Genomic DNA, 16,144 nt, shown 5'->3' with positions numbered 1-16,144 from the left:
GTGTTAGTTAAATAAAGATGGTTAGATAATAAATGGTAATGTGTTGTCTAGTAATGATTAATAGATATAGGACGATTAGTGGATAATGTTGATAGTGGATAAATAATGGCTATGGTCTCGTGATGAGTATCAACTAAAGGCTAGGTATTGGCTACTTATTTTATAATGATTAGTTCTTGTCCTATGAATAAAGATTATGTGAAGGATAACCTTAAGGCTAATAATTAGAGGTAATGTGAAGACTAGTGAATTAGTAGTTATATGAACATAAACGTTCGTTATCTATTCACGAATAGTTAGGTAGTATTGACAAGTTATATATTTTTATGATAATACGGTTATGATTATGATACATTAACATGTTTGTAAATTTACCCCCCTTTTGCAACATCTTCAACCTGTGCATCTATTATATGTCTATAAATATATATGTATTGATGCTTATGATGATGTTGATACTCGGCAAGGCCGGAGGATATTGTGATGATGATATTGATACTCGATAAGGCCGGAGGATACTATGATACTATATTGATACCCGTCAAGGTCGGAGCATATTGTGATGATGATATTAATACCTGATAAGGATGGAGGATACTTTGATGATGTATTGATACCTAATAAAGCCAGAGGTTGATTAAACTGATGATGTTCATGATGATGAAGTTATGACAGAGATGGTTATGATGATGACATTATGTACCTTGAATTCATTCTTGCATGTGCATCGCCTATCACCATTATGCACCTATGACTATCAGCTGATATGGGTTGGTTGCATAGATATGGGTGAAGAGTTTCCTTTGTTATATGTTGATTGAACCTTTTGATTCTAGCACGGTGGGGGTACGGATGAGTGGTTAATTTACCACTCATTCAACCTCAACATTCGTGGACATTACCATGTTTTAAATGAATAAATAGAAATATTTGTGATTAAATGCACTAATATCTACTTTTTTTGACACACAGGTAATGAGATGAAAATATGTGGGTGCGAGCTAAAAAGGAACAAAATAAGGAAAGAAGTGCAGTTTGATGACCTAAGTCAGAACATAACCCAAGTGCAAAGATGTAAATGCACACAACTGTATCCCAAATCCCTTAAAAGGCTCAAACCCTATACCATAGCGAAGATCAAACTTTTATGGAATTTTCCACCATTTTTAGTTTCTAATTATTGTATTAATTATGGGTGAACAATACATGGGAGTAACTTCCAAGTGAAGGATTTACATAGTCCCATTGAAGATCTGTTGAAGTTCAAAGTTTGAAGTAATATTCACTTAGTCTTTTATGAATCAAATTAATGGAGATTTTGGGTATGTCTTTGCATATTTATCTTATGAGTAGCTAGTTCTTCCTCTTAGGGTTATGTCGGAATAAGGTGAAATTATGTTTGGGTTGTATTTGTTAGCTCCAATTATTAGCTCTTGTTGATAGGTTTTACAAATTCTTGATTGTAACATGGAATTTTTTTGTGAAAGCCTCAAATCTCCTAACACCCATATCATCCTTGAAAAAGGGATGCTGGTAACCTAGATCCTCCAACTATCCTTGAAAGAGGCATTGTAGGTGACATGAGCCTTTGCAAATAATAACTTAGATAATAGCTATTCTTTCTTTATTATCTTAGAAATAAGCTCAGATTGTGGAATTTCTATGTTTTAGGCATCATCCTAGAAATAGGGATGCTAAATTAAGGATTTGTGATATTTAGTTTACCATACCCACGAGGTATTTAAAGGAATCAGTGGGTGATAGTTTGGTACTTTGTCAAAAGTGTAGTATCAAAATCTCTAACCAAGCATACCCTCACATATTCAAGCTAAAAATTGAAGTTTATTGTCTTGTACCCACACACTAACTTCTGTTAGTAAGACATAACCCCTAGATTCGTGCTTAATTGATTATACTCTAATTATTCGTAGCCTCGAATTAGTCCTTTTAAAGTCCTTAAATAAGCATTAGTTTTTATACTCACTCAGACCCCCTAATTTTTACTTATTTGTATTCTTGGTTAGAATTTTAGCAAGTTTAATCTATTTCAAGAACAATCGATTTCCACTCATATTGTTCCTTATGGATTTGATCCCAACTCAAAGTTGGGGAAATATATTGACAACGATCGCCTTGCACTTAAGTTGATGTGTGTGTTGAGCGTTATTAAAATGGCTCCACTGTCGTGGAATAATTTGGCATATTGAGTTACTTTGGAATTCAGCTTACTTGATTGGATTCAAACTTGCAATTATTTGTTTGTGATTTTGTTTTTTTTTTCTTATGTTAGGAAGATTTTGGGGTATGGATGCTAATAGGGATACGATTTGAGAATTAAGGGATAGACCTCATTCGAACCATTTTTCAACATTGTGCCTTATGGGTGTGATTAGAGTAAACTTACCCAAGAAAATGATGGATTTTGGGGAGAACGAGCACCATCCTTACATTTTAGAGTTTGACATTCAAAAAGGGCACATGAGAACCCCACATTCGAAGACCAAAGAGCTTAACTTACGATGTTCAACTAGTGGCCCATTCCCACCATTACCTAAGGAGCCAAATTAGAAATTTGATATGAAATAGAGTAAGATGTTCAAGTCTTCAAAATGGCAAGATAGAAGCCGCATAGCTATGTCCTCTTTTGTATCTTGTTTTATCTTGGAAAATTTGTATCTTTTGTCCCTCTTCTGCTCAATGCATAGTAACGAAAGTTGGGACGGAGATTTAAATCCTCTATGTGGAAACACATATGGTAGTTGGAGGGGTGTCTTTTCACAAAAGATGGGAAACAACCCATCATGCCATGAAAGTGGCACGTATCCTTTTATTTCTATATGATAGAGTTGATTTTATTTTTGTTTATGCATAATCCATGAAATCGTAGTTCTATGAAGAGTGTTGATTGAAATTAAAAAGGGAAATTGTGAAATTATGGTGTTTTGGACTAAGAAGGGGATTGGAGAGGACCTAAATTGTTCTCGGGTACTGCAATTACAGCTCGTGTTAATGCAATCGTGGTAGTTGAGTGTACATGATCATGGAGATTGCACTATGATAGTGGTCAGAGCAGCTTAAAAGACCATCTGACTGCCTTTCTCCCCTACAACCCCTTATCAAATTCTCTCAACTTTCACTTAAATTTAACTTTGTGTGAGTGTACAAGTTGTGCATTTTAAATCATTTTTATCTTCTAACTCAGTATGTGGTCTCAACATCCTTATTTTTCCATTTGTTTTAGGCTTGAAACTTGTTTTTAGGAGTAGGCCTAAAATAGTAATTCTAATGCTAAATCCATTCCTGTATGTAATTATTTTTGTGGTTAGCCATTCTAGTTAGTGTACACACCTATGTGAAAGTCTTGAGTACACAAATTTTGGCCTAAATAGGATATGACTAGTGTGTCCACCATGTGTTGACTGAATGCTCCAACGACCCTATTTTAGATTTTTTGACTTTTCAAGAGCACAATTAAGCACTTAGGGTTTAAGTTTCATGAGCATGATAAACTATTTATTGATTGGAAATCATTTTAGGGTTAAAATTTGGTGTTTGATTTATTACAAAATCTATCAAAAATAGTCTCAATTACTGTGATGAGGTACCGCAATATTAGTCAAGGGCCTACAATCGCAATAACTGAGGCCAATTTTTAGCTGAAACCAAAAATTGCACAAGCCCATTTCTAGCCCACTAACCCACTATGACATTTCCATAAGAGTTTATCTGAGTAATCTAGCATGGTTTGGGTGTGAAAATGCAAATGATTGTCTGGGTTATGTTGCTCACAGGTACTCAGCCTGGGAATGGATAAATATGACCATATCCATTTCATGGCTCCAGAATGTCACAGCCTCTACTACAGTGACCTCCCAAAGACCAAACTACTCCAAGAAAGAGGTATTTATATGGACAAGGTGGCAGAGAAGTTTCTAGAATTATTCAACAAGCTTTCTGCTGTTGGGTGGATATTCTTTGCCCCGAACCCTGTATTGCCAATGAGCACTAGGTAAGAGAGCTCTACATTAATAAACCCAGAGATGAAGATTTAAGGAAAGGGGGTGCATTTTGGAGAGAAGAAGATCAACGACTTATATGTTCTCCCAGACGCAGACATGACTGAGTTTCAGGTACAAAGTTGTTAGCCAGGGACCTAGATGGCCAGTATACTATTCCCAAGTAGAGAGCTCTCCTGAGCTGCCACTAAAGGAGTAATATACATGAATGACTTCACAGTCAAGGCCTAAATTAGGTTGAATATCATCTATAGCTGAGTTTTTCCATACACACATATGACTACTATCACTGATATACAACCTCTAATAGTGTCCTGTATCTTATTTTGCATTACTCTGAACGTGGGCCAGATTGTGATTTTAGAATAGAGAAATTTCAAGAGCTAGGGTGGTATAATTTTTCCCTTTCTTTCTCTTATTGTTGAATTATGTAGGAGGGACGAGGTGGAGAAGTATCCTATAGATACCTGGGTGAAACCCAACCCCTATATATCTTTAGTTATATTCAGGGGTGAGAGTGTACTTGGCCAAAGTAAGAAGAGAAAGATCAACTTAGGCAAGTCGACAACTGAGAAATTAGAGTAATGTAGACCATCCACCACTGGGCCTCTAGAACACATTGGATTTGACATTAGCTTCATCAAGGAGCTGGTTTTAGGATTGGCTTAGGGGCCAAGAGAGCCCTCCACTAAGCATTACTCTTATGTGTCCCACGCTGATTATGAGAAGTATCGGGAGGAGCAACAAAAGTAGGAAGCCATAGTTTCTAGGCTTGCGAGGGAATACTCAATATTGACAGATTCTCACAGATATCATTAGGACACTTACGATAAAATAAAGAAGAGGGATAAGATGAAGGACAAATTCTTCAGCAAAATGTGGAAGAGGTTAAAGGCATGTGGAATATCCTGAAACCCTATGATAGATTGCCTTCCTCCAAGGTTGAGATGATGATAAAGCCCCCGCTGAGTGGTTAGATACTGATGCTGGTGGAGATGATGCAGAGTCAGCTAGATAGAGCAGCTCTAGGTGTTATTTCAGGGAGCACTACTATCTTTTGCTTGTTTTTTTATTGATCATTTAGTGAGGACACTGCTAAATTTTCAGTTGGGGGTGTTTGTCCCTGGATTTGTATTGTTTTGATATATTTATAGATGTTTTTTATATTGATTTGATAATTTTTTGGTTGATCTTCATTTTTTTTTATGGGATTTTTACATTTGGGCACTTTGATAGTGCCCATATTTCATGGATTAGTTATTTGGTTTGCTTTTAGATCTTCTATTTTACTTTATCTTTATTTTAGCTATGTTTCTATTGGACGAGCTTTTCCCTATGATAGATTGAATGATGACATTATTAAGGGAAAAGTGTCTTAGTTGGGTCTTTGAGCCATAGATGTAGGGAAAGTCTAAGTACCCATGGCATCGAGGTCATGAATGCAAGGTAAATCTTAGTACCTGTGGCATTTCAGAATTTGGATCACATTCATACCTATGGAAAAAATTAAGTAGTCATATGGTTAGTTTACCTGTATAAATCGAAAATGTGATGCAAAATCTTGGGTTGTTTACTTGGTTAGTAAATTGTGCGTGGTGCAAGTGCAATAACAAATACCCCTCTCCATAAAAAATCTTTCAAAAAATCAAGGGTATGGACATGAGCAACCTTGTAAAAAACGTCTTCTCTTCTTATGACTCTAAACTTTTTGGCTTGCGAAAATGAAAAGATACCTCATATTTGTATCTAATAGGAGGGGCAATTATGCCCCCTTAGCGAATTTACATGCCATGTGCGGTGAGTTTATTTGTATCAATCTCATGTATACTTGAGTCATCTAGAACTTGACCCATTAGACATCTAGAACTTGGCCCATTAGACTTTCAAGGCTAAGGTTTGATTGTATTTGGTTGGTGAGATAATCTTAGTCCATCTTTGTGACATTGGAAGACTACTTAGGCTAAAAAGCCTGCCCGTGCATAGATGTTATCCCTAGTTTCTTATTGGCAAAACACATTACAAGCCGTGAGACATTCAATTTTTATCTCTCTTTTGAATGATACCTTCTCTGATCCTAAAAATATATCTTGAGGCTAAAATCCTAAGTTCGGGGTGGTAAAGATTGAAAGAAGTAACTTTGGGCCATGCAGTTGGAAGTAAATACCTATGAGCTTAATAATTGAAACCTAATTAGTAATAAGGAGAAAGTACCCACTAAAGGAAAGAATCTCATGAAATTTTCAAGAAAAAGAAATGAAAGAAAATGGTTGAACCAAGGTAACAAAAATAGGTATTTGCAAAATAAAAAGAAGTGGCCCATAGTCAAGAGTTAGATTAAATAGTAGGATGTAGATGTTCAAGAAGGGTATAGCCTTATTGTTCTTAAATAATAGCCTACCCTACCCAAAATTTATGCCCTTCGAGATCTCTAATGATTTACTTTCATTAAAGTGGCGATTGAATATAGGAGCAAGACTATGGTATGACACTTGTTAGCATAGTGAGTTGTTGCATAGGAGAGAGTTTTCACTTAAATTCCTTGTTTGAATATTTGGTAGCTTGGTGTGTGGAACTTTTCTTTTTGTGAGGAGGCATGTGGAAAAGTTGAGGTGGGTGATTTTATCATCTTCTTAGAAAAGAGGCCAAAGTAGTATAGTGTAGTTGAGGTCAAAAAGTGAGTCACTTCTAAAGTATCGGTGATTTTTGCGTTGTTGCTCTTTGAAGTTTTTTGCATCTTTCATTATTTCATTTTATGTTGAGGGGTGTTGGGAGAATAGATTTTCCCATGTTTGAAGAGCTACTTAAGGTAGTAACTAAACATAATGTTTTGTGATCATTGGGTCATCTTATATGGGCATAAATATTCATTGTCTCATGGTAAGAGGTAATGTTGCTTGAGGACGAGCAAAGGTTTAAGCTGGCATAATTAGCTGCTACCTTTCTTCTAGATATTTTGAGAACCAGGTCCTTCTTCTTTCCTTTATTAGCTCCGGGCTTTAGATATTACTGATGGTCCATTTTATGCAAGACAATCCTTGATAAAATACTCACAAATTCCACATTTATGACAAACTTCAGCCCTACCTCCCTTTTTGTTGCTACTTCCTCTTCCTTGAAACTGAATATTTTTCTTCATTTCCCTAATAATCTTTTTTGCCAAATAGGCAACATCGGTGTCTTCCTTACTTGAATTAGACTTTGAAGGCTTCAATGGCAGAGATTTTTCCCTTTTTACTTCTTTATTCTCTTGTCCTTGATACTTCTTAAGCTCATGAGTCTATTGATTACCAATAAGTACATCCAAAGTGAGAGTCTTAAGGTTTCTTGCCTCCGTAATAACATCCACTTTGCTTTCCCAGGACTTATTAAGAACACCTAGAATTTTTCTCAATTTCTTATACAAAGGAATCACTTCTCCTACGCAGTGCTGCTAATTTGTGATTGAAGTGAATCTTGTATGCATCTTTGGAATTGTCTCTCCTTCCTTCATAGAAAAAGTTTCATACTGGGTAATCACTATGTTAAATTTTGAATGCTTCGTATCAGTTGTCCTTCGTGACCTGTCTTCAGGAAGTCCCAGAATTCCTTTGAATTTTCACAAAAATAAATCATGTTATACTCATTTGATCCTATACTGCACACAAACAATTTCTTAGCTTCGTAATTTTTTTCAACTTTCTTGTAATCATTACCATTAAATTCTCTCCTAATATTGACAATCATTCTTTTTATGTCTCCTTCTTTGTCCTCTCTAACAGGCACATGAGGACCATAAAGTATTATATCCATCATGTCAATGTCCTCAGCCATAATAAATTTACAAATTCTAGTTTTCCACTACCTATAGTACTATCCATTAAAGCGGGGTCGTTTAGTGGTAGATTGCCCTTCTTCCAGATTAGGTTGAGCATCCAGGATCAATTACTCACTCTAGGTGTGAAACTTTTAGATTATCCTAGATATGATACCAATTGATGAATCATGGAAGGGTGCAACACCTTGTAATAGATCAGGTCTCTTAGAGTCAGACACAGTCAATAAAGCAATAAAGAAGTAAGGAAGTAAACCTTTGCAGGAAAGTAAGAACACAATGGTTTAATGTGTAAACCTCCTTTCTCAAAGAAGGAAAAACCACTGCTTGCCTTCATAAGCACTCAGCAATCCACTATAATCAAACTCATGATTATAGACTTCATTTATGGTTATCTCTAAGCTCCACTAATTTGAAATTAATCTATTACATACTTTCTTTGATAACTCTTCCAATATCTCCTCTTGGTAATGATTAATTCTGATCAATACCAACTCAGGTAGCTCTACCTAAGAACTCGACAAACACAAGAAAAGTATTACTCTTATAAGATGAATTGTTCAATTGAAGACCAAGACTTGACTCAAAAACAATTTCTTTCTCAGCACTCGAAAACTTGGAACTTGAGCAATATTATGTTTTCGCCTTTTTCTTCGTTGGATAATTGGATTGAAAAAATAATATAATTGAGAAACATTATCTTTTATTTATAGTAGGATAATGATTAGGTTAGAATTTTGATTGGTTTAGGTTTCCTGATTAGTACGTGGCTTACCTGTGCAGTTTGTTACCCTAAAAAACAAAACTACACAGACATGTGACAATTGTACTGAATTCCTGAAGACAAAGGGAGCTAGTCCCTTTTTGTCAACTGATAATCATCAAAACAAGCTATGTCATAAATTTAGACAAATAGTCAAATACCCAAGAATTAATCCACACCTAGAAAGGTACAACCAGAAGTCCCATAACACTTGGATTAATATCTAATTGTCTCTAGCTTCGACATAGTTTTCTTAAAACAACAAAATTATGAAATTTGAAATCCTTAAAACAAACCCCCAAAATACTTGTATCTTAAGTTTGAATTTAGTAAGTTACTTTTATTTAGAAATTAATAAATCCCCATTTACTTTGTTCCATATGGATTTGACCCTATCTCTTTGTTGGGTAAAATATTTTGATAACTTTTTCTATACCTCTTCAAGTGTGTAATCTAAACGTTATCCGCGCACCCTATAGTGATACCCTTGGCTAGATAAATCCCTAATTCAACAAATCATAGAGATGATCCTTCAATTCCTTCAACTTTGTTGGGTCCATCCTGTAGAAAGGTATAAAGATGGCTTTGATGCTTGGCTCAACATAAATAGTAAAGTTTATATCATGATCAAGAAGAATACTATTCAAATCCATGGGAAAAACATCCATTAACTCACAAACAATATGAACAAGGTGCAAAGAAGGTGTTGAATCAACATTAGTATCATTATTATAGGAAAATTACGATCAACATCCCCTCTCAACAAATGACGAGCACACAAAAATGATATAACTCTCTTAGGACCCAAATGAAGTTCTCATTTCTAAGCTATCCTTGGCACACCCGCAGAGCTAAAGTCACAATCTTAGCATAATAGTCTAGAGAAGAATGATAAGGAGATAACCAATCCATATCCAAGATGACATCATAATATACCATATCTAGGATGATCAGATCTACCCTAGTCTCACACCCAGTGAAGTTCACAACGCAATATCAGTACACTTCACTAACCACTAAAGAGTCTCCTTTATAGGTAGATACATTGATAGGAATAACGAGAGGCTTCCTAGAAGAATCAAAACCTAAAGAAATATATATAGACACATAGGAGAAATTCAATCTCAAATCAAATAAAACAGATGGAAAACTAAAGCAAACGAGGGTGATACCATTGACAACAATGTCAAAAGCCTCTACCTTTGGCATAGTGAGTATAGTATAGCACTATCTACGTCCACTACGACCACCACAGTGGGCACCGCTATCTTTACCTTGCACAACTTTTGTAGTACCTTTATGTCTCTAAGGGTAAGCACTCATTGCCGATATAGGGTAAGGTCTACAAATACAATGAGGGAAATTCTTAGCCAAATGTCAAAAATTATTACACACATAGCAAACTCTGTCACCTAAAAAAATAGAAGGAGGAACGACTGAGGTAGAATGGCCACCCTGAAATGATGCCTCACCATCAAGAAGAAGACTTAGCACCTAAACCCTACAAAGTTTTTGCACTGCTCTACCATGATAAGCATGAGAACTTTAAAAATCTATGCCACGAGAAGTGTGACTACTAAAATCATCCTTACGGTACACACTCTTGTCACCTCCCTAAGAAGCTCAAAGAATAGACTCAAACTTTTTCTTATTATCCACTATACTCAGAAATTATACCCTTGACACTACCATCTGGGCAGTAACCAATTAAAGTGAAACATCCAATCCCTTTATGAACATTAGAATCTTCTCAAACTTGATGGCCATACTTGACATAGATTATCTATGTAAGGCATGGAAATTTTCCTCAAACTCTACAATGGTCATGTGTCCCTACTCCATGTGATCAAACTTATCTCTTATCTTATCTTCAAACTTTATAGCACAAGCCTATCAAAAAAGGCCTTAACAAATTGATTCAAAATCATCTTTGGCAAACCTAGAGATCTGGCTCTAACAAGTGACCTTTACCTATCTCTTGGTGCATATGTCAACTAGTAGGTAGTTTACGAAACCTCATGTGACAATTAATTCAAGGTAATGCAATATTTTTTGACAATTAATCAAGAACTCATATGCATCCTCACACACAATACCACTGAACTAGGGTGGAACTAAGCGACTGAATATCTCAAACCTCTTCTGATCCTCTGAAGATATAACTGTACACATAATAATAGGTAGCACAATGAATATGACTGGCTATAATCCCACATAAAAGGGTAGAATAGATAAATGTTGAACCCCTAATCTTATAATACCATACTTAAGAACTGGCATAGAATAAGGAATAGCACTAGGAGTCTGATAAGTACCATAAGCAGATATCAAAACCACTAGAGAAACTACACTCAGAACTGGAGGAACACCATAGGTAGACTCTAGAAATGATAGAGGTACAAAACTCGGAGTTGAAAGAACACCACAAGTAGATTCTAGCTCTAATGGAGGTGCAATACTTAAAATTGGAGGAATACTCAGCAGACTCAGAAGAAAACCCTCCAAACGGGTCACCAAATAAATCAATAACCCTTCCAATAATAGTGTAGAAGAACTCTATGGAACTTAATTAGTTCTCATATCTATAAAATGTTGAACCCGAGGCTCAGAAGAGATCCCTTAGTACTACCTCTAGAAGGGGAAAATCCTCATGCCCTCCCTTTACCTCTAGACCATCTATGGATCACAATTCTCTCTTAAACTGTGATTTCTCCTTGGATGTTGGCTTAGCATCCCTAACCTCAAGAGATCTAGTCCTTAGCATTTGCAGAAATGAGTGAAACATGCTTTAGAATATAGAGTATGAAAGAGACACCCAATAAGGAAAAAAACCAAAAATTTCCCTAAAGATATCTTATAGTCTCTGAAAGATTGATACGGATGTTTATGTACTGATCCACAAGACTTCCCCAAACACCTTTTTTTTACACTGATAAGAATAATGTACCTGGATACTTTAATTCCAATATGTTATGAACCAAAAATAAGGGTCATGATGGCACTTATCTAAGCAAAGATTGGCAAGTAATCCACTGTAATACCCCAGGAAATTTTTCATTGAAATTTTGTGCGTAAACGTGTTGGGTTCTATCTTGTAGAATAAATTTTAAATTTTCATGTGGAATGTCTTAGATTATGACCCAACATTGTGTAGACTATCAAATAAGATTTCTAACGATATGTGGATCATCCAAAATAGACACCCAAGCGATGAGTTATGAACATTCTGATCGAATTGTGAATAGCAGTGAATAGTAAAATATACAAGAAAAAGTGTTGAGGCCTGGCGTATTTTTGCTCCAACTTTTAATAATCATAACTCCTTGTACACGATGATCTGAGGGATATACTATATATCAATGGAAATATCTGTGAGTTCAATTTCTAATGAAATTGGTTTCATCAAATTTTTCTATCAGAGCAAAAAGTTATGGTCGATGTACTTCTGCCTACCAAAAGTGAATTTTTGGGTCAAATTCAAATAATTGTGACTCCTCGTACACAATGATATGGATGAGATACTATATATCAATGGAAAGATATGAGAGTGATCTTTCTAATAAAATTAGTTTCATCCAATTTGGATATCGAAGTAAAACATTATGGGTGATCTACGTCAGACTATCAAAACAGTCCACCAAAGGAGAGATTCATGAATTATTTGATTTTTAGGAGCGTTTTGGTCATCCCCCCTCTCCCAAAATCCATACAAACCCTATATTAAAGACTATTAGAAAAAATATATGTTATATTTCATCAAATTCCCTCAAAAAGAATACCCTAAGCTCCTACATCCAACTTCAAGAACCTCCAAAGTTCACCATTAATTCTACAAATTTATTCAAGATTCTAAGTTCCTAGTTTAACAACTCAAAGAACCATCATTCAAAGGCACGATTAACATCTCAAAATGAGTATCGATCTAAATTTCATCATTCAAGGTATTCGGGTTTTTTTTATCAAGAACTCTCTTTCATTCTTATGCCCAAAAGTAATTTTCTTTACAAAGGCATGATTTTTATTTGATTTTTACAAATTTGAAGCATGAACCCATATCTTATGATGATTATTATGAAATCTTGATGTTTATGATTTTGAAAGATGAATTTACATGTGTGGAGATATAAAGCATGAATCTTGAATGATATTTATCATGATTTGGATATTTGGGTCGTGAATCCCCATTGAAAATTGTATTTTTTTTGAGAAAGTGTGTATTATAAGCACGTTGATGTTGAATATTTTAGAGATTTTGAATTATCTGACCTTTTGGTCTTAATGGAGTTATTTTGAACTCGAGTGTGATAGAAATCCACAATGTGGTTGATTTTGCTAGATGGGAAGCATGATGGCTCCCGATGTATATTTATATATTACTAAAATTGTTTTGTTGTGGATTGTCTTTGAAATGATCTGAGCTAAGTCTGGGAGAAAGCTTTAGCACTCAGTGGGAGGTATAAAGAGACCTTACTTTCCTAAAACTACGTGCCCCATAGGAGTGCCTGAGGCTAATTTATATAGTGATCACTAGTTTGTGTGGATTTGATATTGATAGTCCAACTCTGATGGCAAGGATAGGACGGCTCTCCAACACGTGGGTTGTACATTGGACTCCATGTAGCTCACATGGTTTATGTCGGTTATAGGATCTCCCAGTGTGTGTGTGTTTCGTTGTGTCTATGGTGAATGGTGAAGTGATTTGAAAGTGGAATTGTGAAAGTTATTCTTTCGAAAGATTTAAATGATATTTACATTATGAGAATTAATATTCTTGATGAATTGAAAGTGATTGACAAATTATATGATGACTCACATGTGTTATTGTACTTATTTCATCCTCTTATTATTATGATGATTTTCTTCGGGCTATCTGAGTCTTTCATACATCCTGAATATTTTTTATAAATATTTATGATGATGATGTTTATACAACTGCATACACCCCCATATACTCGGTTCCTTTCCATGGTACTGACCCACATCTTCAGATGTGGGCTGCATTTTCTCAGTTCTACATCCTCTGTTGTGGTGAGTCCTCATGTTCCAAGGACTTGATGTCTGATGTTGGTTTCACAAAATTGTTTACATTTGATAACTGAGTATGAGTCAGTTGGGGCATGTCTCAATGGCTTGCTGGTTTTATTGATTTTCTTAGAGGCTTGTCGGACTAGTATAGATGTTGGAGTTGACTAATAAGTCGTATTTTGTTATCATTCTAAAATTCTTTTATTCTTTGATGATGCTTACTCTGTTAATATTTAAGGGTTATTTATAGAAACCCCATTGATTTGTGTTGAACTGAATTAAAATGGCTCAATGGGTTAGCTTAGGGCCACTCGTAGCCTCAAGCACTGTGTGACGATCCGAGACCTATTTTTTGAGGTGTTACATCCACTCTCAAAAACTTATATTTCTTAAGAAAACAACACAAAAACACCAAGACAAGACTTCTAGAACAATGTCAAACCATAAAGGTATAATAATAGCAAAAGATTAAGTATCAACATAACACCATAAGCCATCCAAAAATCTAGTGTCACAAAATAAAAATAATCTACATATAACTAAAAGTTTGAAAATACAGTTGGTAATCCAAAAGAAGCTAATAGTTAGATCTGAATACAAGATAAGACAAATTAGATAGTATAAGGTTGGAGGTTATCATTGGAAGCATAGAGTGGCACCTATGTATGTATGATATAAGGATTAGAAGTGTATGTATGATATAAGGATGTAATGCTCATAACCAAATAAGAATGATAATCTTAATTCCAACCAATATATATGTACATGAACCAAAATTCCACTTAATAGGGCAATCATCCATGATCCAATATAAGTCATGCACCAGTAGTATGAAATATGCAAGTACTATATCATTATACCACTTGAAGTGCAGCTTAGGCATTTCTACTAAGAAGAGATCAGCTAAAGGTATAGACAAAGCCAACAATATCAGATATGATCCCCACATGGGCCATACATAGAAGTTATTGTGTTAAACCATTGATAGCAACAACAGAAGCCCCTACACGAGCACACAATAGTAATAACTCTATTTCCATGATTCATTTCCATACCCACATCATGATTTTATACAAGATATTAACTACCTAACCCAATCTAAAGAAAGTTAAGCCATAACCTACCTCAAAAAGAAAATCCTAGTCCCATGCCTTTAATTACAGAGACTTCCCCTCTTTAATTAACTCAAAACCAACTAAAACATACAAAATAGAATATACATATCAAAATAAACACAACGATACCCATATTTCCTATTATTGAGTAAAGTAAAAAAATAAGCATCCAAAATGGTTTTTCAAAAATAATTGTTAAAACTAGAATTTTTGTTTATAAACACATTACCTGTGATTAAAGAAATCCGTAAGGAAAACCCAAGTGAAAATGGATTGAAATTGGGTTTAAATCAAAGAAACACTATTTGAGTCCTTCCAGACAAAAATCCTCAAATTTTACTTTAAAAGTCAAGAAATTACAAGTTTTAGATGATAGGAATCAAAGAAAATAGTTGAAATAGTGATTTGGAGCTATCACAAGCTTGAAAAAAGAACAAATCACCAAAACCCTCTAATCCAAAGCTCAAATTCTCAAAATTGGGAGAAAAATAAGAAAAACAGCTTTTGTACTACCTAGGTATGATCGCTTAAGCAGCTATTTGACTGCTTAAGCGGTAAAGTCCTACTTTAGTACTACTCGCATGTAGTAGAGTCAACTTTTTCACCACCCAATTTATATGTCATGATGGTACATACTTTATCCCGCCAGTAGGTAAGCTAAACCATAGCCCAGAGATAGATACAATGGGCTAACTTGATAGAAAAGGGCCTAAATGTCAAAACTTAATAATTTAAGGACTTAAATAGCAATAATACAATCAGAAAGGCCTAATAGATAGGTCAGAAATCAACAACTACGCCAAGACTCAGCAATATCAGTACAAGAGCTACTACAAATGATGCATGAGTACTTTATAGTAAAATACAATCTGTCTCGGAGTTGAAAGATGAGGCATACACAAATAGAAGGGAAAAGGGTAACTTCAACTATAAGAGCTCACCCAATATCTTAAACCCTCCACGAATGTCAAATCAACTACAAAAACTAGTACTCAAATTTGTACCAAAAAGCTACAAAAATATAGTATGAGTACCAAAACCATTGTTACTCAGTAGGCATCATAAGGTAACTGAGCTAAATCATGATATGAATATTATAATATACAAGATAGAATAAGGTAAGTCAAGGTAAAAGGGGAAAACCTAGAAATAAGCCCCAAAACCATTGTACATAAATAAATGAATGCATACAAGATAATAACATAAAGATCATACCATTATAACATCAAATTTTGCCCCCAAAATCCAATAAGTACGAAAATTAAATAACCCAATGCATGCCTCCATAAGCATAGAGGGTACAATAAAGGAAACAAAGTAATCAAATAGCCATAAATCACCAAATCATCTTGCCATGACTAAGAATCCATCTGGCCCATTTCATTTCATACATAATTCCCAATTCTAGACTTGA

This window comes from Capsicum annuum, chromosome 10, assembly GCF_002878395.1.
Source record: "Capsicum annuum cultivar UCD-10X-F1 chromosome 10, UCD10Xv1.1, whole genome shotgun sequence".
NCBI classification, from domain to species: Eukaryota; Viridiplantae; Streptophyta; class Magnoliopsida; order Solanales; family Solanaceae; genus Capsicum; species Capsicum annuum.
This window is presented reverse-complemented; position numbering follows the sequence as displayed.